Source organism: Schistocerca nitens, chromosome 6, assembly GCF_023898315.1.
Source record: "Schistocerca nitens isolate TAMUIC-IGC-003100 chromosome 6, iqSchNite1.1, whole genome shotgun sequence".
Lineage (NCBI taxonomy): Eukaryota > Metazoa > Arthropoda > Insecta > Orthoptera > Acrididae > Schistocerca > Schistocerca nitens.
In genome coordinates this window covers 135,102,151-135,129,994 of record NC_064619.1, presented here as the reverse complement: position 1 = coordinate 135,129,994, position 27,844 = coordinate 135,102,151, and positions in this window count along the sequence as shown.

The following is a 27,844-nucleotide window of genomic DNA, read 5'->3' as shown; positions in this document are numbered from 1 at the left end:
TGACGCACTGTCATCCATAGAAATTCCGTCGTTGTTTGGGTACGTGAAGTCAATGAATGGCTTCAACTGGTCTCCATGTATCCGAACATAACCATTTTCACTCAATTATCGGTCCAGTTTAGCCAGAGGACCCAGTCGGTTCCATGTAAACACAGCCCACACCATAATGGAGCCACCACCAGCTTTCACAGTGCCTTGTTGGCAACTTGGGGACGTGGGTTTGTAGGGTCTGCGCCACACTCGAGCCTACCACCTGCTGATACCAACTGAAATCGGGACTCATCTGACCAGCCTACGGTTTGCCAGTCGTCTTCAGTCTAGCCGACAAGGTCACGAGCCCAGGAGAGGCGCTGGAGAGGATGTCGTGCTGTTGACAAAGCCACTCGCGTCCATCGTCTGCTGCCGAAGACCATTAACCCCAAATTTCTTCGCACTGTCCTAACAGACACGTTCGTCGTACGTCCTACATTGATCTCTGCGGTTATTTCAAGCAGTGTTGCTTGTCTCTCAGCACTGGCAACTCTACGCATACGCAGCTGCATCCGGTCGTTAAGACAGGGTCGTCGGCCACTGCGTTGTCCGTGGCGAGAGGTAATCCCTGAAATTTGATATTCTCGGCTCACTCTTGATGCCGTGGATCTCGGAATATTGAATTCCCTAACGATTCCCGAAATGGAAGTCCCACGCGGCTAGTTCCAACTATCATTCCGCGTTCAAAGTCTGTTGATTGCCATCGTGCTGCCGCAGTCAGAAACCTTTTGACCTGAGTAGAAATGACAGTTGCGCCAGTGTACTGCCTTTTCAGACCTTGTGTACGCGACACTACCGCCATCCGTATACGTCCACATCGCCGTCCCACGGCCTCAGTGTATTTCTTTTGTCCACAGCTTGGTTCGGTATCTCCTGATCAGCAATTCGATTTACCCACCTAATCTCCAGCATACTTCCTGTAGTACCACATTTCGAAAGCTTCTGTCCTCTTCCTGTGAACTGTTTATCGCCCACGTTTCACTTCTGTACAAGACTATTCTGCAGAAAAATACCGGGTGATGAAAAAGTCAGTATAAATTTGAAAACTGAATAAATCACGGAATAATGTAGATAGAGAGGTACAAATTTACACACATGCTTGGAATGACATGAGGTTTTATTAGAACAAAAAAAAAAAAAAAATACAAAGATCAAAAAATGTCCAACAGATGACGCTTCATCTGATCAGAATAGTAATAATTAGCATAACAAAGACAAAGCAAAGATGATGTTATTTACAGGAAATGCTCAATATGTCCACCATCATTCCTCAACAACAGCTGTAGTCGAGGAATAATGTTGTGAACAGCACTGTAAAGCATGTCCGGAGCTATGGTGAGGCATTAGCGTCGGATGTTGTCTTTCAGCATCCCTAGAAATGTCGGTCGATCACGATACACTTGCGACTACAGGTAACCCCAAAGCCAATAATCGCACGGACTGAGGTTTGGGGACCTGGGAGGCCAAGCATGACGAAAGTGACGACTGAGCACACGATCATCACCAAACGAGCGCCATCCTGCATAAACATCGTACGTGGTTCAAATGGCTCTGAGCACTATGGGACTTAACTTCTGAGGTCACCAGACCCCTAGAACTTAGAACTACTTAAACCTAACTAACCTAAGGACACCACACACATCCATGCCCGAGACAGGATTCGAACCTGCGACCGTAGCGGTCGCGCGGTAAACATCGTACGTTCCAGCAGGTGTTTATCAACCAGGCTGGGGATGATGAGATTCTGTAACATATCGGCGTACCTCTCACCCGTCACGGTAGCAGTTACAAAACCAGAATCACGCATTTCCTCGAAGAGAAAAGGCCCGGTAACGGTAGATGTAAATCTAACCCGTACGGAGACTTTCTCGTCGTGCAATGGAGTTTCCACGACAGTTCTAGGATTTTCGGTAGCCCAAATTCTGCAGTTGTGGGCGTTGACAGACCCTCGGAGCGTGAAATGAGTTTCGTCGGTCCACAACACGTTACTCAACCAATCGTCATCTTCCGCCATCTTTTGAAACACCCACACCGCAAGTGCTCCCGCTTCACTAAATCGCCAGGTAACAGTTCATGATGCCGATGGATTTTGTACGGATAGCATCGGAGGGTACGCCTAAGTGCCAACCAAACAGTAGTGTATGGAATGCCGGTGCGACGTGTGACTGCACGAGCGCTGACTTCCCCGAGCATACCGGTAGACGAACCCGCTACAGTCTCCATTTCTTCCTGAACTGTCTCAGCAGCATTACGCCTTGTGCTACGTCGGCCACTACGGGGTCTATCGTCTAAATAACCCGTGGCTTCGAACTTCAAAATCATTCTCGCTACAGCTGCATTTGTCAACGGACCTTTACCCGGTCGAATCCCCTTCCTATGGCGATAGGATCGTAACGCTGAACTAGCACATTCCCCATTCTGATAATACAGCTTCACTAAAAGCGCCTTTTCAGGAAACGTCAACATGCTGCGACTGCTGGTGTATTTGATTCTCTCTCTCATTACAGCTCCTTTTATACACGATTGTCATGCGCAGTCACTGACGTTTTGCTGTCCAACGCTATCTGTCGGACATTTTGTGAACTTTGTTTTTTTTTTGTTCTAATAAAACCCAATGTCATTCCAAGCATGTGTGTCAATTTTTACCTCTCTATCTACATTATTCCGTGGTTTATTAAGTTTTAAAATTTATACTGACTTTTTGATCACCCGGTACATTCAGAAAAGACTTTCTAACACTCAAATTTACATTCGACATTATTATATTTGTCTTTCTTCAAACGCTTGTCTTACCATTCCCAGTCTGAATTATAGCCTCTCTACATCTGTCGTCGTTTAATTTTTTGCTACCCAAAGAACAAGATTCATCTACCACTTTAGTGTCCTATTTCCTCACCATCGCCTGATTTAATTAGATAACACTCCCTCATTCTTGTTTTACTTTTGTTGATGCTCATCTTATAAAGTCTTTTCAAGACTCTATCCATTCCACGAAACTAATCTTGCAGGTCCTTTGTCATCTCTGATAGAAGTATGATGTTCTGGCAAACCTTAAAGTTTTTATTCTCCCTGGACTTTAATTCTCTTCCCAGGTTTCTCTTCAGCTTCCTTTACTGCTTGTTCTCATGACGGGTTCAATGACACCAGGGATAAGCTACACCCTGTCTCACTCCCCTCACCGAATGCTTCTCTTTCATACCCTTTGACTGTTATAACTGCAATCCGGCTTCTGTACGAGTTATAGACAGGCTTTCGTTCCTTGTATTTTATTCCCGATAACTTCACAGTTTCCAAGAATGTATTATATAGAGGCTCTATACAATGGGGATGAACTTGAAGGCAGTATTATAGAAAGGGAAAGGGGCGTAGATGAGATGGGAGATATGATACTGTGAGAAATATTTGACAGAGCGTGGAGAGGACTAAGTTGAAACAAGTCCCCTGCAGTAGACGACATTCCGTTAGAACTGCTGATAGCCTTGGAAGAGCCAGCCGTGACAAAACTTCCATCTGGTGTACAAGATGTAAGAGAGAAGCGAAATACCCTCAGACTTCAAGAAGAGTGTAGTAATTCCAATTCCAAGGAACGCAGTTGCTGACAGGTGTGAATATTACCGCAAATCAGTTTAATAAGTCAGGTTGCAAAATAGTAATCGAATTCGTTACAGAAGAATACCAGTCTGCCGCGGCGGGAGCACATCACCAGCCTTGGAGCCAACTGCCGAACGGGCTGGGACTTTTACTCTGTCACGTAATCATGGCACACAATAAATAGAGAAGAAGCGACTCCAACAATGTTGGGTTAACGTAAAAGATAGAGAAGAGTTGCTCGTTTTGTCACAGGATTGTAGACGCTCAACTAACTTGAGTGGAAGACACAGAAACAGAGGCGTTGTGCGCGACAACAGATTAACGGTTCACATTCCGAGTGCGTGTGTACGAGGAAGAGTCGGGCAACACTCATCGTCCCTCCAAAAGTTCCGAGAGTGGTTCTATGACTTGATTGAAATGCAAAACGCGGACAATTCTTTTCTGGGAAAAGTCACCACCCGTGGCGAGAGTTGGAGTTATCAAGACCAACCTACCACAAAACGACAATTAGCAGAAATTCGCATGGAGGGCCAACACTTTGATGACATAACCGACATTCAAGCCAATGTGACGTGGGAGTTGAACAAGATCCGAAAGAAGGGCTCGTCTGAATGTTGCGGGGTTCGTATGAGCATTCAGTACGTTGTACGCAAGTGGGGGCATACTATGTAGAACACCTGATGGAGTAAAACCACAATATTAACTTTTATCTCTTTTTTATTCACTCAGCCTCAAAACTGTTTGGGCTGATGGGATGTTACTTCCTCCCAGAACCGTCTCGCAAACCGACCGTGGGGAAAACGCAGACACTGGAACTCAGAGGTTTAACAACAATCTTTTTTCCCACGCTTCATTCGTGAATGAAACCGGGAAGTGTGGGAAATGATAGTATACCAGAAGTACCACACACCATGTGGTACCTTCTGGAATATAAATGCACATCTAGATATACACTACTGGCCATTAAAATTGCTACACCACGAAGATGACGTGCTGTAGACGCGAAATTTAACCGACAGGAAGAAGATGCTGTGATATGCAAATGATTAGCTTTTCAGAGCATTCACACAAGGTTGGCACCGGTGGCGACACCTACAACGTGCTAACATGAGGAAAGTTTCCAACCGATTTCTCATACACAAACTGCAGTTGACCGGCGTTGCCTGGTGAAACGTTCTTGTGGTGCCTCGTGTAAGGAGGAGAAATGCGTACCATCACGTTTCCGACTTTGATATAGGTCGGATTGTAGCCTATCGCGATTGCAGTTTATTGTATCGTGACATTGCTGCTCGCGTTGGTCGAGATCCAATGACTGTTAGCAGAATATGGAATCAGTGGGTTCAGGATGGTAATACGGAACGCCGTGCTGGATCCCGACGGCCTCGTATCACTAGCAGTCGAGATGACAGGCATCTTATCCGCATGGCTGTAAGGGATCGTGCAGCCACGTCCCGATCCCTGAGTCAACAGATGGGGACGTTTGCAAGACAACAACCATCTGCACGAACAGTTCGACGACGTTTGCAGCAGCATGGACTATCAGCTCGAAGACCATGGCTGTGGTTACCCTTGACGCTGCATCACAGACAGGAGAGCCTGCGATGGTGTACCCAACGACGAACCTGGGTGCACGAATGGCAAAATGTCATTTTTTGGGATGAATCCAGGTTCTGTTTACAGCATCATGATGGTCGCATCCGTGTTAGGCGACATCGCGGTGAACGCACAGCAGCTCCCGGTAGCCTCCGGTTACCCAACGCCCCCAACGTGATTCTCACGTTCTTTTAGGGACTCTGAGGCAGTACCAGGGCTCCTTCACGGGACCAAGCCCGCGTGCTGCTGGCCATTCTTCTTCCGCACCTCCTTTAGGTGCCGCGCTTGCACGAACAGCGCATGTTAGCGTAAAGTAGGGACCACCCACTTCAATAGGGAACAAGAGACACTTCTCTCGCCTATCGAGAAAAGTAAAATTGTCGTTTCCCCCTTCCCGCCCAATAAATAATCCTAAGTGCGAGATGGCGGACGCTGCTAGCACTTCCCCTGCTGTCACCCGCAGCAAGACTGCAACACAAGGGCGCAAGGATCGACTGCACCCGCCGAAACTCGCGCCCCGCCCGCTACCGAAGGCAAGGGAGCGGCTGGCGACGCTCGACAGCTTGGCGCGAAAGCGCAAAAGCAGCTCGAGTCGCGCCGGCTAATCACCGAACTTTTCGGGGCGGACGTCTCTCCCACCAAAACAACTACACTCAACATCACTTTACACTCACCTGTCACTGGACAGTCATGTACCATTCTCCCACCGACGCCACAGCCTCAAGAGATCGAGGCAGCGGCGGCGGATGTGGACACAGAAAACCACTACACAGAGCCCTGGCAGGTGGAGGGCCCAAAACGCAGACCCAGAAAAGCACCAGCACAAACAAGTGAGCAACCAAACTCGCTAGGCAACCGAAAGGCCTACACCCACTAGCTCACCTCAGGCTAGGAACATTAACACAAAACAAAACGCAAACACAGTTGTGGCGAACAACAACAAAGCACACAAAGCCACAGCGGTGCCCACACAACACAAGACTGGTTTCCCCCCAGTCGTTATACAAAACTATGGGAACCTTAGTGCCCTTAACACTGCATTCGCGGAAAGGCACATAAACAGCACATTACACGCAAAGTACTCGGGGGATAGGGCCTCACTGTACGTTGCCACAGACAACGAATATAAAGATCTTCTGACCTTCCTCAAAGATCGGAAGATCGAACATTACACGTACAGAACGCTGGACGAGAGAACCCAGCAGTACGTGATCAAGGGAGTGGATCCCAGTACCCCCAACGAGACAGTACATGCGGCCCTTTGTTATCTGGGATTCGACTGTAAAAGTGCCTCCCGGATGACAGGGTTCCGTACACACGCACCGTTACCACACTACATGGTCGAGTTAGCCGACACTGCTGATTCCCGCGCCATCCTGCAGATAAAGAGCTTTCTGCGGATGGACGTACGTGTAGAACTTTACGAACCACCCAACGTCCCCCAACAATGCAACAACTGCCAGCGATTCGGCCACTCGGCCCTCCGCCGCGGCCTGGCAACTCGCTGCCGCGGATGCGCTGGCAACCACAGATCCAACACTTGCACACAAACACAGCCAAACCAGCGACGCTGTGCCAACTGCGATGGGCCCCATGCGGCAAACTTCAGACAGTGCAGCTCCTACAAACAGGCGCTGAAGCGTAAACAAGACAAGAGCAGGGTACTGTACGACATACCACGCCAAAGGCCAGCGCCGAACCCAGTAAGGAACGGCGTAACGTTTGCCACGGTTGAACGCCCTGGCGGAACGGCACAGGCTGCGGAACCTCAGCGCCCTACACACACACACGTGAAACAACCGCTGCAACAGCCACACAACAGCCACAGACATCACCTGAAACCCAACAAGCATCGGTACCAACACCTATGCCCCCAAACAACACGACCCCACTCCCGGAAATCACGTGCTGCAAAGAAACGCACCATATACAGGAAAACACATCCACACAAGAACCCCCCGAACCCGAAGCCCAGAGGAGGAATAGACGTGCACGCAAACACAGGGCGGGGAACACGAAATCACCACAACAGGCCACGCAGCAACAACAGAACAGCAACACACAGGAAAACAGTCAACAAGACACCGAGACTGTAACTCACACTACCATCCCCCTCACCACAGAAGTAACACAGGCGCCTCAACCTATGTCACAAAACACAAATGCCGCTCCTAACAACACACCAATACCCGCACAAGCGGCCGCTAACTCCACAACAGCACTTCAGGCTGCCGCACCCAACACCAACACACCACCTGGGGGAAAACTGGAAACACTATTCCCCCGACACACGACCGTTCAAATCCTTACCAAGGTGCTGACGGCCGTCACTACACTCATCACCCAGCTCATGAGCGCCGAACCCGGGCAATACTGGGCTGTCATACACACTGCCATCACAACACTCTTTCACACTCTTACATGAATAATATGCCACACCCGGCCTATAACGCAGACCCGCACACACTATCACGGATCCTGTTCTGGAATGCAGACTCGATCCACAACAAAAGGGCAGAATTTGCCGCGTTCATGGAGCGCAAGGGAATCCTTGTCGCGCTACTGAGCGAGACTAAACTTAAACCGCACAAACAATTAAACTTTCCTGGCTACTGTGTCTATCGTACCGACCGACCGGGCGACGCCGTGGCAGGTGGAACTGCAATCGTCATACACAAAGACATTGAGCACACAAACATAGAGCTCCCTGAACTGGAAAAAATCGAGGCTACGGCCGTCAGAGTCAAGTTCAACGGAGCCTACACTACACTGATATCGGTATACAACAGCCCTGTAGGCATTTCAACACGCGATATCAGCACATTACTCAACATTTCACCGCGAGTAATAGTCGCTGGAGATCTGAACGCAAAACACCCAGAATGGAATTAACGCATACGAAATCCCAACGGCAAAAAACTGTACGAACATTCACTAGGCAGAAACTACATTATACTAGCGCCAACTGAACCGACGCACATTCCCTATCAGAGGGGACACGGGCCAGACGTGATAGACATGGCCCTCATCAAGGGCATTACAGCGACACTCAACGTTGCCGTTGAAAACGATCTGCCCTCAAACCACCAACCTGTAATACTATACATTGAGGAAACACTGCAGCACAGGGAACAACGCAAGATGTTGGACTACGGGCGTGCGAATTGGACATTGTTCAAGCAAACGCTCGATAGCCACATCCCACCTATACACGAAATTAATGAAACAGCACAAATTGACGAGGCAGTAGAAACCCTCACTAACGCCGTCCAGGACGCAATGGCAGGCACCATACCTGATCGCACCTCACAACAACGCAGTGCGGCCCTGCCCCAGGAAATCCTGGGCCTAATCTCAATGAGGAATCGCCTCAGGAGAAAATGGCAGCGCACCAGGCGTCCGTACTTCAAACGGCACATTAACAGACTACAGGGCATCATACACGATAAAATACAAACACATAGAACACAACAGTGGAACCAAAAACTCGAAGGGCTGGACACCGCACGACCTGGCGTGTGGCAACTAGCCCGACACTTCACCAGGGAGAAAATATACACCCCAACGCTTCAAGGGCCTGACGGACCTGCATACTCAGCGGAAGAGAAAGCAGAACTAATGGCCCGAACACTCGCAGCGTCATTCACACCGAACCTGGTACCATCAGATCCAGCTACTGACCAAGAGGTTACACGCATTCTAGCCCAACCATCGCGCGACGACATTCGACATGCTAGCACAGCCGAAGTCTCCTGGGCTATAATGCATTCCGCTGCTAGGAAAGCCCCTGGTCATGATGGCATTCAAAACCGTGTCCTCCAGGAGTTCACGGATAAAGCAACTGAGTATCTAACAAACATAACGAATGCCATACTAAAACACCAACACTTCCCCGCCTTTTGGAAGACGGCCAAGGTCCTGATGTTCACGAAGCCGGGGAAAGACCACAGCCTCCCACAAAATTACCGACCCATCAGCCTTCTGAGCTCGCTCAGTAAGATTGTTGAGAAGGTGATTCTCAAACGCATCACTAGGCACTGCATAACAAATGACATCCTGAGACCGGAGCAATTCGGCTTCAGGAATCACCACTCCACAACACAACAACTCCTACGGATCGTTGAACATATAACACATGGCTTCAACATAAACAAAGCTACATGGGCAGTGTTCCTGGACATCGAAAAGGCTTTCGACCGTCTATGGCACAACGGCCTCATCCGCAAACTCAGCGACGCGGGATTCCCCGTCGGGCTGCTGCGTCTAATACACTCATACCTCACAGACAGGAGTTTCAACACTGACGTGCAGGGAAAATAATCAACAAGACACGGTATACACGCGGGAGTACCCCAGGGAAGCATCCTAGGGCCCCTACTGTTTAACCTCTACATAAACGATCTCCCAACCACACACAACACAATGATGGCAATCTACGCGGATGACACAGCCATCCTTGCGCAAGATTGGAAACCATCAAACATTACGTCACGCCTACAGACTGCACTCAGAGTGGCCGAGCCTTGGTTGGAGAAATGGCGTGTTAGAGTAAACGTCGACAAGTGCGAAGCCGTTCTGTTCACTAGAAGACCGAGGCAACTGCGCAAACACCGCTACTGCAGACCAATAACTCTACATGCACGTCCAATACGTTTCCGCGAGAAATTCAAATACCTCGGTGTCTGGCTGGACCGGAAATTACTCTGGGGGGACCATATACAACACATGACCAACCGAGCTAGCGCGAGGCTCAAACAGCTCTATCCTATGCTCAACAGGCGTAGCACACTGGACAGAAGGGTGTCGAGGTCCATGTACATGACACTTATCCGACTCCTGCAGACGTACGCAGCTCCTGTCTGGGGATACGCTGCGCCTACACGCCTGCGCCGTCTGCAGCTCATACAAAACAAAGTACTCAAAATCATAAGCAATGCTCCACGATACACACGCATCGCGGACCTTCACCGGGAATACCGACTTGAGACTCTCACGGAGGTAATCCACAAACTCACCACAAGACTATACAGAAACTCCAGACATTCGCAGAACCCGTTTATTCTGAATCTGGGGAACTACGACCACAACCATAGATGGAAACATAAAAGACCAAAAGACATACTTGTAAGGACATAACATCTATGGCCAAGCATACGCAAACATAACGGCACAGGCGAGCCCCTGTTTATCAGACGCCATTACTGGATATCCAGCTGATATACACTGCCGAATAACTGGCACCACACAGGGAAGCCGTACCGTACACTGCATGCAAACAAGCTCCACACATCCCCCACACAGTGAGATGATCTATGGCCGATCTCCCACTACTGTATAACGATCTTGATTGTTCCAAGAATGTAGCAGCTGCAGCAACTGGGACACATCGCCATCGCTTGTCACGGTAATGATGCATGATACCTATACTAACAAATCCAACCTTGCATGAGCTATCGCAGCTAGTAAGCCACTACTGCTCTTACTACCCATCCCACTGTCGCAGAGGTTTTTTTTTTCCCACGGCACGAGCCATGGCACTTTTTTCCCTCTGCTCTTCAAATCGCTACCCTCACTCGCGTTTCGTCCACTATCTATCACCTGATGGACCGTGTTAATGCGTAGTCCTACCCAGACGCACGGACAACATTACAGCCCAGCATCCTGTGATCCACTTACTAGATAACTACCATGTTTTACGGAGGTGACAGTAGAACTTTTGGTTTGGTCACCTCGTTGGTGCGGGCGTGGAGGGGCCCCATCTCGTTTTATTGGAAGCGTGTATTCGTCATCGCCATACTGGCGTATCACCCAGCGTGATGGTATGGGGTGCCACTGGTTACACGTCTCAGTCAGCTCTTGTTCGCATTGACAGCACTTTGAACAGTGGACGTTACATTTCAGATGTGTTACAACTCGTGGCTCTACCCTTCATTCGATCCCTGCGAAACCCTACATTTCAGCAGGATAATGCACGACCGCATGTTGCAGGTCGTGTACAGGCCTTTCTGGATACAGAAAATGTTCGACTGCTGCCCTGGCCAGCACAAATTGCCAGATCTCTCACCAATTGAAAACTTCTGGTCAATGGCGACCGAGTAACTGGCTCGTCACAATACGCCAGTCACTACTGTTGATGAACTGTGGTATCGTGTTGAAGCTGCATGGGCAGCTGTACTTGTACACGCCATCCAAGCTCTGTTTGTCTCAATGCCCAGGAGTATCAAGGCCGTTATTACGGCCAGAGGTGGTTGTTCTGGGTACTGATTTCTCAGGATCTATGAACCCAAATTGCGTGAAAATGTAATCAAAAATGGCTCTGAGCACTATGGGACTCAACATCTGAGGTCATCAGTCCCCTAGAACATAGAACTACTTAAACCTAACTAACCTAAGGACATCACACACATCCATGCCCGAGGCAGGATTCGAACCTGCGACCGTAGCGGTCGCGCGGTTCCAGACTGTAGCGCCTAGAACCGCTCGGCCACACCGGCTGGCAAATGTAATCACATTTCAGTTCTAGTATAATATATTTGTCCAATCAATACCCGTTTATCATCTGCATTTCTTCTCGGTGTAGCAACTTTAATGGCCAGTAGTGTAGATGGAGCCTCCCGTCTTGCGAGCTAGTTGCAGGTCGGAGAGTCCCATCTTACGAGCTAGTTGTATGTCTGCAAGCATCCTCTTGCAGGTAACGGCTATCGTCTGGTTCTTGACGGCGTTTAACGCCAGCCACCATCTGTGGTCCCGTGCCCTGAAGACACAGCAAACCTGTTATAATCGACACCGCAACAGATCGATGTTCAAGCTCCGTGAAAGCAAATCAGTGTCACCTGTACGCAACTCGTAGAGCACAGCTCGACGGTACACTGGCTCTGATGTGGCGTTGTGTTTACATGCCCTCCCTTGCATGGACATGATAGGTCCTGTTATGGAGGTAGTCCATATAACACCAGCGCTTGCTGCTCTAGGTGTTTGTTCAGAGGGTTGTCGTGTCTCAGAGATTCTATCTCGTTTAGATGTGCTGGCGAGCTGCCCCCAGGTACTCTGGACGCTTCGTGACCCTACCAGTCATAGCAGGTGCTACGCCCTCCGGAACGTGAACTGCTGAGTCGGTAGCAGGCAGTCCTCAGTGACGCGCTGTAGCCGCCTCCTGGCTCAGACTCTCCGAAACACTGGGGCTGCGAGGACACTCATTAGCGGGTAACTGTGTGCCAGGATTAACTGTGATCTCACCAAGAGAAAGAATCTTCTCGAATGTGGAACGATCCAACGTGTACGCTAACAAAAGAAAATCAAAGTAAGTCCTCCGGCTAATCGAGCCATTTATTGAATCCGTTCATCTGCTTCAATCGCGTTACTGCCACAGCAGAATTGTGAGACTGTGTCCTATGTAAGCGTCAAACGCGGCTGACAGCATGTGACGTCTGGATACCCTACACTCCGACAGCAAACAGCAGCATCGGGCGATACGCTCGTGTGTCCTACGTGCGAGCGACCATCTTCTGCTGCAAGATGGCTACTAGATCCGACCAGCTGCTTCTGTAAACTGGCACCCCTAAACCATAGAATATTGTAGCTCGAGAGTAAGGGAACAAAATGAGCTTCACTCAGGAAAGATGGCCGTAAAGGAGCACCGAGCATGAAATTTACGAAGGGAATAATTTTCACGGAGAATTTCACAATTTGTATCAACTACTTCATTATCTTCAGAATTAGCTAAGCATTAAAACTCTTTGGGTACAGTATCGAGAGTCTCAAAATGAAAATCTGCACGTCAAAGTACGACTATATCAGTAAAATTTTTTGTAATGGTTATAACATTATTTTATTCAAGGCTATAACTTTCAGCAATTGTAGTATACATTTCAGAATAAAATTCAGTCGTCTGTTGCAAATATATTTTTATTCCGCTGCACTGGTTTCGACAAGTTAATTTGTCGTCTTCAGAAAAATGGTTCAAATGGCTCTGAGCACTATGGGACTTAACTTCTGAGGTCATCAGTCCCCTAGAACTTAGAACTACTTAAACCTTACTAACCTATGGACATCACAGACATCCATGCCCGAGGCAGGATTCGAACCTGCGACCGTAGTAGTCGCGCGGTTCCGGACTGAAGCGCCTAGAACCACAGCCACAGCGGCCGGCCGTCTTCAGAAGCCTACAAAATTAAGCATATTATAAATCTTTAAATCTTAGCTGTACACTTGTGTAAAGTGTAGACACTATTATAATTGCATAGCACCTCTTATAAGATGTGAAAATTAGGTCATTCCCTTTATGTATTAGAACTATGTGCTAGGTTTTTTCAAATATATTGTATAAAACTTCCTTATATGCCTTAGTTGTATTAATACTTTGAATACAACGTATTAATGTTCCACAATAATATTTATTATTTCGTTGTAAACCGGCTTTCGGCTTCTTTGGCCATCGTCAGATAACTTAATGTTGAAGAGACAGTCCAAATTCATAGCTGTACAAAGAATGCTGTACAAAGATATGTGACATTTTGTGAGTATATCGACACAAAACACAAGTATCCTGTAATACCTAATGTGACCCTGGAAAAATAATTATTTCATTACAGTATATTCAAATGTTAAAACTATGTGAATGTATAAAACAGAAATGTTCTACAAGTGAGTAATGGTACAGGCTACTATGTCATATGGATAAACTAGTGAATGTGATGAACAGATCGCATAAAAAAGGGAGGGAGGGGGGAGGAGGAAGAAGGACGTCTGTGAAATGTGGGTGTAACAAGCTTATTAGCTAACGGTGAGAGGAATAATAATTGGCTGCTACTTTAATAAAGGTTTTCATGCTTGTGTTTTGTATCGATATAGTCAAAAAATGTCACATATCTTTGTACAGCATTCTTTGTACAGCTATGAATTCTCGCTGAAGTTGTGTGGACTATTTATTCAACATTAAGTTATCTGACGATGTTCTAAGAAGCCGAAAGCCGGTTCATAACGAATTAATAAATAATATTGTTGAACATTAATACGTAGTATCCAAGTTATTATTATGTCTATGTTCCTCCATGAGCCGACGGAATATTCCATAAATATTACCTTAGTTATACTTTTTATACGCTTTTGTATATGTCCCTTGCTGCTAGCACAACAACTTGACATGTACATAGATGTTGTCCAGTTACTATAAATTGCCAATCTATGTTTTCAATAATCACGTAGCATATGTGCATTTTTGGCCATATTGAGACTTTACGGTTCTACTGCCAAACTATTACTAAGTAAGTTTCTGTAACATACTTTACATAAATGTATAGCAAAGGTCTAAAGATTAATAATTTCCCTAATTTTGTAGGCTTCTGAAGATGAGAAATTAATTTGTCAAAATCGGTAAAGCGAAATAAAAATATATTTGCAACTGACGACTAAATTTTATTCTGAAATGATTATAGCACTAGATTTGCTTTTCCATATAAAGACTGACTGGTGTAAACGTTCATTAAATGAAAACTGAGGCGTTCAATAAGCACTTTAAGTGGACTATTGAGGAGAAATAATGCTAAGTAAAGACTGCCCGAAGAATCATCCAATCCAGAAAATTCCTGACCAAGCAGCGTACGATCTTCAAGTGTCAAAGACGAACGGTAACACTACACGTACCAGTGTGGAAAGTGAAACAATGTGTCACAAGTCGTCTTAATTGATTCAACTGTGGTTTCTTGGCGAAACATTTTATATTGTATTAACTAAACGAAACATTTTTCTGCCTTGTTTCACAAAACTTTATTATTTTTGTACGAGCTAGCTTTCGGATTGTAAACCCATTTTCCAGTACGTAACTGACATCTTGGTATTCTGTTGTTTGCTAGAAGACACAATCTAAAACCTTGGTAGTATAACAATAATAAAGTATTCTAAAACAATGAAAAAAAGCGTTCCGTTTAGTTAATACAAGCACACTATCGACTCGATTCAGCATAGGCTGTTCCTGAATACCGTGTTTAAGACGCTTTAACTGTACGTAGTGATGATAAAGCTGTACCACACATGAGCTCAGCTGGCATCGTTAAAATGAAAGGTGAAGAGCAGAAAAATATTTTTAGAGAAAATACCATACAGTTAACAAGTATGAACCACGTGCCGTTAAGGTGAGATCAAACCGACAATGCAAATTTCTGCCGACACTTAAGCCACTATTTCTGAAACTACTGAAGATATCACTATCAAATTTTTACCAATTGAACATCTGAATGTACTTAATACATTGATCTAGAATGGAGAAGGTACACATAGTGTCAATTGAGATACATTGTTTTAAATCTATGTCTATTATTTCGAAAAACTAATTGTGTTTTATATAGCATACCATCAATTACGTAACTCTAAAAACACTGATTCTAGATCCATATAATCACCTCCACAATATGAATAATTTCTACAGTTTTTATGTTTATCCATTTTTGGATCCTCAGAAAACAGGGCTTTTGTCAGAAAATTTGCATTTTGAGAAAATTCGAGTTAAAGCAGTAATTCTATGGAAGCAGTCTGCTTTATAGTCCGATCCTTCTTCACCTAAATTCTTTCTTGGTTAATTGGTCATTTGCTGAGCACAAATTTCAGCCTTCCGCACTCTTAATCGTTCCATAGCTTCCAATATTCTTGGCGTATTCTGCCCTATATGTATTCCCAGCTGTTCCAGGACCGTTTTCCTTCCACAGGTCACATCACTGAAAGAGATAACTGCATCACATACACCTAATCTTAAAGCTTCCATGCCTACAAAGGCATTTTTTGGAATCCGAATCCACACAATGTTGTTAGATGGCAGCATTCTGTATCTTACCATGGAGGCATTCTTTAGCAAGTCAGGATTCGCTAAGTCTCTGAATATAGGCTTAATGGTCTCCATTACTACTTCTGGTACTGAATGTTCATCTTTGAATTCATCCAGTTTGCCGCTGCCTCTGCTTTTCTATACTTGCTCCATATAAGTGCGGGCGGGCACAAGTCATCTACAGAGATAGTAGCTATCTGTGGATAGCATGTGGAAATACAGGGTGAGTCACCTAACGTTACCGCTGGATATATTTCGTAAACCACATCAAATACTGACGAATCGTTTCCACAGACCGAACGTGAGGAGAGGGGCTAGTGTAATTGGTTAATACAAACCATAAAAAATGCACGAAAGTATGTTTTTTAACACAACCCTACGTTTTTTTAAATGGAACCCCGTTAGTTTTGTTAGCACATCTGAACATATAAACAAAAACGTAATCAGTGCCGTTTGTTGCATTGTAAAATGTTAATTACATCCGGAGATATTGTAACCTAAAGTTGACGCTTGAGTACCACTCCTCCGCTGTTCGATCGTGTGTATCGGAGAGCACCGAATTACGTAGGGATCCAAAGGGAACGGTGATGGACCTTAGGTACAGAAGAGATTGAAACAGCACATTACGTCCACATGCTAACACCTTTTTATTGGTCTTTTTCACTGACGCACATGTACATTACTATGAGGGGTGAGGTACACGTACACACGTGGTTTCCGTTTTCAATTACGGAGTGCAATAGTGTGTGTCCCGACATGTCAGGCCAATAGATGTTCAATGTGGTGGCCATCATTTGCTGCACACAATTTCAATCTCTGGCGTAATGAATGTCGTACACGCCGCAGTACATCTGGTGTAATGTCGCCGCAGACTGCCACAATACGTTGTTTCATCTCCTCTGGGGTTGTAGGCACACCACGGTACACATTCTCCTTTAACGTACCCCACAGAAAGAAGTCAAGAGGTGTAAGATCAGGAGAACGGGCTGGCCAATTTATGCGTCCTCCACGTCCTATGAAACGCCCGTCGAACGTGTACCTCACCCCTCATGGTAATGTACATGTGCGTCAGTGAAAAAGACCAATAAAAAGGTGTTAGCATGTGGACGTAATGTGCTGTTCCAGTCTCTTCTGTACCTAAGGTCCATCACCGTTCCCTTTGGATCCCTACGCAATTCGGTGCTCTCCGATACACACGATCGAACAGCGGAGGAGTGGTACTCAAGCGTCAACTTTAGGTTACAATATCTCCGGATGTAATTAACATTTTACAATGCAAGAAACGGCACTGATTACGTATTTGTTTATATGTTCAGATGTGCTAACAAAACTAACGGGGTTCCATTTAAAAAAACGTAGGTTTGTGTTAAAAAACATACTTCCGTGCATTTTTTTATGGTTTGTATTAACCAATTACACTAGCCCCTCTCCTCACGTTCGGTCTGTGGAATCGATTCGTCAGTATTTGATGTGGTTTACGAAATATATCCAGCGGTAATGTTAGGTGACTCACCCTGTATATTGCTCCCACTGCTCTTTTCATGCAATCCAAATCACGTACGTTCTCCCTAAGGGCTTCGTCGTATTATTCCTGAAATTCATCAATAACGTTATCATTAAACCTTCCAGCATATTTTGTACTTTTTCCATCTGATAATTTGGTGTCACCAAGTTTCTTTTTCAGTTGACGAAGGGGGGCTCCGATCCTTTACTTTACATGGCCTACATGTTCAAGCTTTGTAATAGGTTCACCACAGCGTTTGATTTTTAGAACAGTGTTAAAGGATTTACAGTTTCCATCTCCCAGACATTTCATACATCGACCTCCTCCCTCTGATTGGGGGCGATGAAAAGTAGCCACAGCTACTGCGACCTCCATACTACCACCTGACCCCTTATAGTTCTTTGTACACGAGGGCTTATGGGAACTCTTTTTCCCTTCAGTATCAGCTACTAAGATGCATCCTTGGCGATATTTAGTGAGAAATTCGAAGTTCAACACCTTATTAGTATCAACACTTGTTGCAGTAGCAAATCCATTTTTCGAAGTTTGAGCCCCTTTTTACCACGACCCATGAAATACTACACTAATATCTGTAGTACCACTATTCTCATTCACTGCTTCTACAGCTGCAGTTTTCATGGACTCTGTTGCAACAGTGTCTAAATAGTTGCCAATAATTTCAGTATACTTCTCACATCGTATGGGTGGATTTGATAGATTCAGGAGAGCAGTAAGTAGTCTACCACCACTACTATATTTCCCAATACACCTAAGTCCGTTAAACAGTCTCACATTGGCTTCATATAGTTCATTATTGGAACATTTGGCAGAAGTTAGAAACGATCTATCAACACCACAATTTGTGGCCTTTCTGGCAGTCACATCTTCGGGAAGTGCTATATGTCCACCACATATCTTGTATGTTACAGTCTCTTTGAACACAGATGTTAAAATATTCAAATCTGTGAATATATTTCTCCACTGCCTTCATGGGTATGTAATGTATTTTCTACACAATGAGCTTGCAGTTTTGTTCGATACACAGAAAGGAGTATGAACAGTCTATTATTTTGCTCTATTTCTCTACTAACCACGACTGGTGTTGTTCTAAAGAACCTGTTTTCTTTGTTATGGCTCCTCTGGAAGATATCTTTTGGTTTAGTCATTTTAAATGAAAGCAACAACACACAACTGTTTCACTATAAACACAGTAAGATACCAAATGTCGAGTACTTGCTTTGTTTTCAAAGATTTACAAGCACATGAGCAAATAATATTTAATAATCGGTGCAGCCAATCTGTGATAAACAAATCCAAAGCGAACATAAAAAAGCCACAACCTTCTAGAGCATGTAGTTCCTGAGATTTACATATATATCTGAAAGGACGTCGAGATCTATGCGGTCATTGTGATGTGTCAAGAAAAGTTAAAAAATATATCAAAAATACATTTATACTGATTTTTTACAAAAAGTATGCACCAGTTTATTCAGAAAAGTCCAAATATTTATGTAGTAGAAAAAAATTCAGTTTGTTTTGAAAAATTTGAGGTCTGATCTCATCTTAAGATAAACGAACGAACAGGAAATGTCCATATAGAATTCTAATGAATTACGGTAAGGAACAGTGTTACTTTTGTTGTCACAGTCCGTATGCAGGATGCTGTTGAACATTACCATTGGGTTGCGGACAGCCATTGAAAACATTGATCCAATAACCAGATAAATCACGTTTACATAGTTTCTAATAAAACACAAAAATCTGTCCACGAATTGGAAATTTTTTTAACCAGTCTTGTCTTTTCGCAAGCTTTAATTAGGGCACCAGTACACCGTCTTGTTTCATAAGCAAACAAAGATTTATTATGATCTTATTTGAATATTTTTTAAAATTTGACCTGTCTTGCTCCTGCATCAAACAGCTTCGTTTTTTGAATATGTTCTCAAATAAATAAACAAATAACCAAAGAAACAACAACTATTAGCACTTCACAGGTCACTGAAAATTAAGTCTGAGAATTACGAGGGGAAAAAGTAAATATTCTACTAAAGGTCACAGGCGTGGAAGATTAATAGGAAATACGTTGTTCTTCTTCTTCTCATCAACCCTATGTAGCATCGCAACAGCACTGTCAAACGCCAAATTATTGTAAAATTTCATGTCCGAGGCTGGCACATATTTCTTGACAAGCTACGTGACATCTTTATATTTCTCAGATTTAGCTGCTAAAGACACTTTATAAAGCTTTTCCTCCGGAAAAGTCAATGTAATAGAGGCTTTCTGAATAACAGAATCATGATAATGTGATAATGACGGACCACAGCGTACTACATGTTTGTGTTCAGGTGAGTGTTCAAAGAACCTTTACTTTGAAATAGAAAATTTCTCTTTTTCAGTACTGATATTTTTAGACTGCAGCAGCTTTTTTAGGTGGAACGAGAAGTCTAAAAATAGGTCTTGCGTAACGTCAACCGCAGTGAACTTCTTGGATGTATTTCACGTGCCAGACTCTGACTAATGTTTGTGCTACCACGAACTGAACATCGGACATGTCTGGTTCTTGCACCAAACACCCGTCGTCCACGAGACTATTCTCTATGTTTTTCTGAATTACTCTCGTTCTTGCCCCATACGGCAGAGCAATTTTCAAACTACGCAATCTTATTCTCGGCCAAAAGCGGACATATCTCGTTACTGCACCAGTACCTTCAACTGTTTCAGAGCACGGTCCCCAGTAGCTCGCGATCTGCTAATTTTCTGGTGCTGAGTCTGCAGACCTCCTGCTTCACCTCTTCTCTTCGTCCCCTGCCCTTGGTTCCAGACCCTGTTCCTCGAGTGTCGGTTACAGGGATGAAACTGCTGGGAAACGCGCCAGTCGACCCACTGACCTATGCATTTTCCTCGCACACGTCTTCACACTGCACGTGCTCTGTCTCCGTAGCAAGCATCTCTGAGTAATCTTGCAGGTACTGCGTCGTCGCTCTGGGTACGGTATCGTGTCAGCGCAGTCAGGCGATGGTGCTCATCCGAGCACGCCTTAATGTTCATCGCCAGAACGGTTTATATTTAGTCTCTAGCTTACACCAATTTTCAAAAGAAGCCGCCGTGTGACAGTGCCGCTTTGTCGTTGGCGGCTGCCTTTGGCTACCTCCCGTGGTTTCTATGCTTTTATTCTGTGGCTGAAGCCCTCAAAGGCGGCCTCGAGAAACAGTTGCACCTGAGAGACCTCTTACTCCGCACCATAGGTTTTAAATCACTGCTTGTTTCATGGGCATCGCGTTTCCTTCCACCTCCTCCTTGATCTCCCCTTAGGTCTTCTTCCTCTAGACTGACAGGACAGAACTGGCTTTAGGGGCATAGTATGCACAGTCCTCTCGACGTGCTGTGTCTATGGTCTTGCAGTCCGTTATTGACTGCGTCTCTTTTTAATTGCTATCTTATATTTTCATCCGCGAACATAACCTCGTACGCGGGTTAGTAATAAAGTTTTACGTATCACTTCCTAAAAAACAAGTTAAATAAATATTTTTTGTTTGTTTGCATGTGTATGACTGCAGTCCTGGCACACTTTGAAATCCCAGCGCAACAATACTACAGACACCGCTAGAGGTCCCAAGAACAAAATGGCGCAGCTCACTGATAAAGTCAAGTAAATGTCAACTCCGTCCACAGGCGCCAGAGGGCCCACCGACGGAGTTTGACCGCCGTGTCACCCTTGTCGATGAGGTCATTAATGCGGAATGGAGTGGGGCCGGTACACTGTTCCCCCGGCCGTTGTCGGTTTTAGCGTCCGGGAGCCGCTGCTACGCGGTGAAGCAGCTCGCCAACTGACACCAAGAGGCTGACCGCACCCCTTACAGTCCTCCCACCGAGCAAAAATCTCTGAAATTAGCAGGAATCAGACTCGGGTCCTCCACATGGCCAGTGAGCTGTGCTGACCAATCAACTACGGAGGCTGACGATAAAGTCGACTTCCGATTCCTGTATTGCAACGCCACGACAGCCATGCTGAATTGGCGGAAGTGTGTGGTAACAATACTCCAATGAATCACACAGTGCTTAGGTGAAGCTGATCAATGTGATCAAACAAATCTAAATTATAAAGAAGGAAGTGACAGACCATCTCTCTGTTGAGAACCGGGAATCAGAAGTGGATTCCCACATGTTAGAAGACCGGCATTTCACACTCGAGGCGATAGTGCAAAAAATGAAAATCAATCACGGATTAGTTTTCAACATTTGACACGGCGTTTTGAACATGACAATGGTCGCCGACCGCAGGGTTCCGTGACCATACACACAAAGCCAGCAGAACAGTGACAGCTGCGGACATGTATTATCTGTGCCAGAACAACCCTGATGACTTTATTAGCTGCTTAATCACTATGGACAAGTGCTGGGTGTATCACTGCGACCCCAAGACAAAGGAGCAAAACAAGCAGCGGAATCATGTAGACTGACCATCGCCGGAAACGGCGAAGGCCCAACTATCGTCGGGCACGATGATGATGAGCACTTTATGAAACTACTATCGTGTGTTGCTGTCACATAATGCTAGGAAGGAAGAGATCTTTACAGAAGCATACTACCGGCATCTTCTTACGATTGGCTGTCAAGACGAAGTGCTCTGTGTAAATACGTCAACTCGATGTGCACAGAACATACAGGGTGTTTCAAAAATGACCGGTATATTTGAAACGGCAATACAAACTAAACGAGCAGCGATAGAAATACACCGTTTGTTGCAATATGCATGGGACAACAGTACATTTTCAGGCAGACAAACTTTCGAAATTACAGTAGTTACAATTTTCAACAACAGATGGCACTGCGGTCTGGGAAACTCTATAGTACGATATTTTCCACATATCCACCATGCGTAGCAATAATATGGCGTAGTCTCTGAATGAAATTACCCGAAACCTTTGACGACGTGTCTGGCGGAATGGCTTCACATGCAGATGAGATGTACTGCTTCAGCTGTTCAATTGTTTCTGGATTCTGGCGGTACACCTGGTCTTTCAAGTGTCCCCACAGAAAGAAGTCACAGGGGTTCATGTCTGGCTAATAGGGAGGCCAATCCACGCCGCCTCCTGTATGTTTCGGATAGCCCAAAGCAATCACACGAGCATCGAAATATTCATTCAGGAAATTAAAGACGTCGGCCGTGCGATGTGGCCGGCACCATCTTGCATAAACCACGAGGTGTTCGCAGTGTCGTCTAAGGCAGTTTGTACCGCCACAAATTCACGAAGAATGTCCAGATAGCGTGATGCAGTAATCGTTTCGGATCTGAAAAATGGGCCAATGATTCCTTTGGAAGAAATGGCGGCCCAGACCAGTACTTTTTGAGGATGCAGGGACGATGGGACTGCAACATGGGGCTTTTCGGTTCCCCATATGCGCCAGTTCTGTTTATTGACGAAGCCGTCCAGGTAAAAATAAGCTTCGTCAGTAAACCAAATGCTGCCCACATGCATATCGCCGTCATCAATCCTGTGCACTATATCGTTAGCGAATGTCTCTCGTGCAGCAATGGTAGCGGCGCTGAGGGGTTGCCGCGTTTGAATTTTGTATGGATAGAGGTGTAAACTCTGGCGCATGAGACGATACGTGGACGTTGGCGTCATTTGGACCGCAGCTGCAACACGGCGAACGGAAACCCGAGGCCGCTGTTGGATCACCTGCTGCACTAGCTGCGCGTTGCCCTCTGTGGTTGCCGTACGCGGTCGCCCTACCTTTCCAGCACGTTCATCCGTCACGTTCCCAGTCCGTTGATATTTTTCAAACAGATCCTTCATTGTATCGCTTTTCGGTCCTTTGGTTACATTAAACCTCCGTTGAAAACTTCGTCTTGTTGCAACAACACTGTGTTCTAGGCGGTGGAATTCCAACACCAGAAAAATCCTCTGTTCTAAGGAATAAACCATGTTGTCTACAGCACACTTGCACGTTGTGAACGGCACACGCTTACAGCAGAAAGATGACGTACAGAATGGCGCACCCACAGACTGCGTTGTCTTCTATATCTTTCACATCACTTGCAGCGCCATCTGTTGTTGAAGATTGTAACTACTGTAATTTCGAAAGTTTGTCCGCCTGAAAATGTACTGTTGTCCCAAGCATATTGCAACAAACGGTGTATTTCTATCGCTGCTCGTTTAGTTTTTATTGCCGTTTCAAATATACCGGTCATTTTTGAAACACCCTGTAGTTACTACTGTGAACGATCTGTATGCCCTACAGACCGGCAACCCGCCTCACAGCCTCGGTGTACCAGTGGCCTACCCTCAAGGAGTTACATCAGCTGACGACTTCAATCATGCACGCTGCCTAGGTCAGCAGCGTCTCTATGTGGCCTTGGTATTTAGGGCGCTCCTTGGCATTTTCCACTGGGCTCTGGGCCAGGTGTCTTATGCACCAGCAGTTCTTCAATTGGATTCTCCATCAGAACCTTCGCTACGTATGACACAGCGCCACACCAGCCACCGCTGCCTTCACCAGCCACCAGCACCCGCCGATACTGCCTTGGCCTCTGCATCGGAGGCGACCAGGAACTTGATAATGGCCATCAAACGGGTCACTGGACTCATTCCAAAGAAGAGCGTACCATTCAAGGAAATAGACAGAAAAGTCATCACAGATCGAAATTGTCAATTGCACCGTTGGGCAGAACATTACTCCAACCTCTACTCACATCCCATCAATATTAGTCCAAACGCAATGGATGAAATTCGTCAGATGACACCTTACCATGACTTCGATGTCACGCCTACTGTGGAGGAGCTTCAAAGAGCAATTGCACAGCTTAAATGTGGGAAGTGCCCTGGCAAAGACGTCTCTCCACAGAAATTGTATAACTTAAGCCAGTTTTTCCGCTGCTTTTCAACTTCTTACTGAAATATTGGGCTGAGGGTACTGTGCCGCAAGACATGCGCGATGCCAATATTGTAAAGGTGATCGTGGCGATTTCAGCTGTCACCGTGGAGTCTCACTTCTGAGTATACCTGTAAAAACATTTGCCCGTGTGGTGTTGGGCAGACTTCAGAAGCTTGCCGAGAGCATATACTCTGAGGAACAATGTGGGTTTCGTCCCCAACGATCTACAGTTAATATGATCTTCATACTCCGGCAAACTCAGGAAAAGTGCCACGAGCAGAAAACTCATCTCTTCATTGCCTTTATCGACCTAAACAAGGCTTTCGACACAGTCTGCAGAGAAGGAGTGTATGCAGTACTTTTGAAGACAGGGTGTGGCTGCATATTGGCTCCCACTCGTCAATATTTTTTCCTCAACACTCCTAAAAGTCGCTTTTGGTGAAACTAACCTGGGCATTCATCTGTATACCAGAGCTGATGGGAAGCTCTACAACATTTCTCTACACAGATCTAAGTGCTTCCGAGAAGACTTGCTTGTAAATAGCCTTTTATTTGCTGACGATGTTGCATTTGTAGCGCATATTCAAGACGATCTGCAAGAGCTTGTGGATAAATTCTCTACTGCATGCAAGCTCTTCTCCATGTCTATAAACATAAAGAAGACGGTTGTCATGGCACAAGGATACACAGATCTGCCTGTTCATCAAACTGGACTGCTCCTTGTTGAAGGTAGTTGATAAATTCTGCTATCTTGGTTCAATAATGACAGAAGATCTCTCCCTGGATGACGAGATAAATGCACGAAAAAGAAAGGCTGCCAGCACTTTCGGAAAATTCCGCACACGAGCATGGGACAACAATCATTGTCGACAAAAATACTTGTGTATCAGTCATGTGTGCTGAGTACTCTTCTGTATGGAGCTGAGACTTGGACGTCGTATGCCAAACAGGAACAAAAGCTCAATGCCTTTCACCTGTGGTGCTTAAGGAGCATCTTGGGAATGTTATGGAAGGATCATTTGACATATGATATGGTTCTGAAAATCGCAAAACAACAGAGTATCACTGCCATGTCCAAGCAACGTCGCCTGTGGTGTTTAGGATATCTGCATCGTATACACCACTCCCGTCTGGCCCGGCGCACAGTACTCAGTGAAATAGCAGGAGCAATGAGACCTCTTGGAAAACCTTCACTACCCTTAGGGATTGCATCAAGCGTGATATGTGCGCATTTAATACTGACCGTGACAAGTGGGAGCAACTCACTGACGATCGCAGCAAATGGAGGAAACTGACTGCAGATGGAAGCAAGATGCACGACCAAGTATGGCTTAACAACTTAACTGCAAAACGATCGCGCAGGCATGATCTTATGACAAACCCCCCTGCTGGAGTGACTCATATTTGCCTCGCTTGTGGGCGCAAGTCGGCTCTCGCATCGGACTCTTGAGCCACCAGCGAAAATGTCTACAGGGATGCCACTTGAATCTTCCTACAGGAAGTACCAGGCCTTTACATACATCACTACGTTATTTTGTTCTACTTGCAAGTGGATATTAAACTTTGACTGTTTCATCATTACGGTCTTTTCCTAGGTTCAGACTTGTGTAAATTCAGCGCTAATCACAAACTTTCACAGACTACTGTAGTGACTAACTTTTCTCAAAAGGAGGAGTATTTCGTTTTATGTTTTTTTCCATTAAAACGGTTCTACATTGCTTACCTGGGCTATATTATTATTGCGCCTCAACCAGCGCAAGACTTCGTAAGTGGTGACGAGGAAATTCTCTGTGAACCTATATTTCCACGAGTGTTTTACACCCCAGATTGACAGTGCTTGACGTTTGCTTGTGAATCCTTCGTCGTGAAGACCTTTAATATTCACCATGTCGCTGGACATCTTCAGAGGTGCTCCTGGCGATTCTGAGTCTTCCCACTGACGAGTCGGACGTCAGAGAGCGTCATAAATAGTGCGTAAAGGGGACGTGGCCAAGTTTATACGTGATCAGCACAGATAACCTTTGTCAGAGATAAAGCTTCACTGTCGACCACGCCCACTTTACTCAGCATTTATGTCGCCCTCCGATGTCCGATTCGTCAGCTGGCAAGACTCAGCATCCCCAGGAGCACCTCCGAAGATGTACAGCGCAGCTCTGGACGGAAAGTTAGCAACTGAAAAGTTTCTTCGACTATGGCCATACAGCCTGGAAGACTCATTAGTAACTATGGCATCCGGTCGTGAAAGCCTTCACTGTACGATCAGATATTCACCAACCAGCAAAACCGTTAAGGAAATGAATATGTAGATAGTGTGGGAAGGTGTTACGCAGTCAGTGCTATACTGCCCCACAAAAGAGAAACAGTTCATTAATACAAAAAATCCTAAATATGGGCCCGGTTTTATTGGGGCTCCTTCTTGGATGCACTTTCGTTGCTTTACTTTCGAAAAAGGAGTCTCGTAACTGAGCAAACGTTAGTTCTATTTTTCTCTGAGTCCACTTGAGAACAGCAGTTCAGATTTGAGGAAGACCGCAATAATATTCGGCCGTTGATGACCCCTTATTATTATTATTATTACTGTTTAGAAATATTGTGCATTGCATCATAACGGAAAAAAGAGAATCGTAAGAAGGCAGTTATTTTGTTTCTTTTTAGACTCCAATAATGTTACATACAAATTCCTAGCGTAGCTTTCCTGTTCATAGTTCAGGAACCAAATTCTTTCATGGCAACCATAAGATTAATTTTCCCAGCCGTATCTTGATGAACATGAGTTGCTGGGTGAGTCTCAACGATGTCATTGTTGATCTGAGGCGCTGAATGACCTTATTTGTATGCTGAGTATAGTGTAACTGTCATACTCAGAAGGATCAGACGAATACCTTCCTAAAACTGTTCTTCAAGCATACCACGTTCAGCAATAAGTTGTCTTCCAGTAGAGGATTTGTACACCAGTCCTTCTGGTTCGCAGCATTTTGAGCTGTATATGAAGCCTGTAAATGTAACGTTGATGTGTGTGTCTATTCCAAGCAGCTCCTTCCAACGCCTGGTAGATGGAGGGTATGTTTGGGAGAACGTAATAAATATGTCTTCAAGATGGGATAGTCGCTTTAGATTCTCCTGATTGAGCCCTAGATCACTCTCATTGAGAAAGAGATCAAGAATTTCAAGCACACCTCTCTTAAATCTTCATTCATTAGACAGTTCTTCAGGAATTGTGTGTTTCAATCTCGCTCGTATTTTTCTTGGCCGTGAGATTCTTGGGTCTTTCAGATTTAGGTTCTTAAAATAATCTCTCGCTTTCTCTAACAGCATTTTAAACGCTTTCGCATCCTAAGATTCGCAAGAGCTTCTTTTAGAACATCTAGAGAAGGTCTCACTCCGGCTGCATTGAAATTTGAATTCTGTAGAGATCTGGCCAGCTCTTCGCA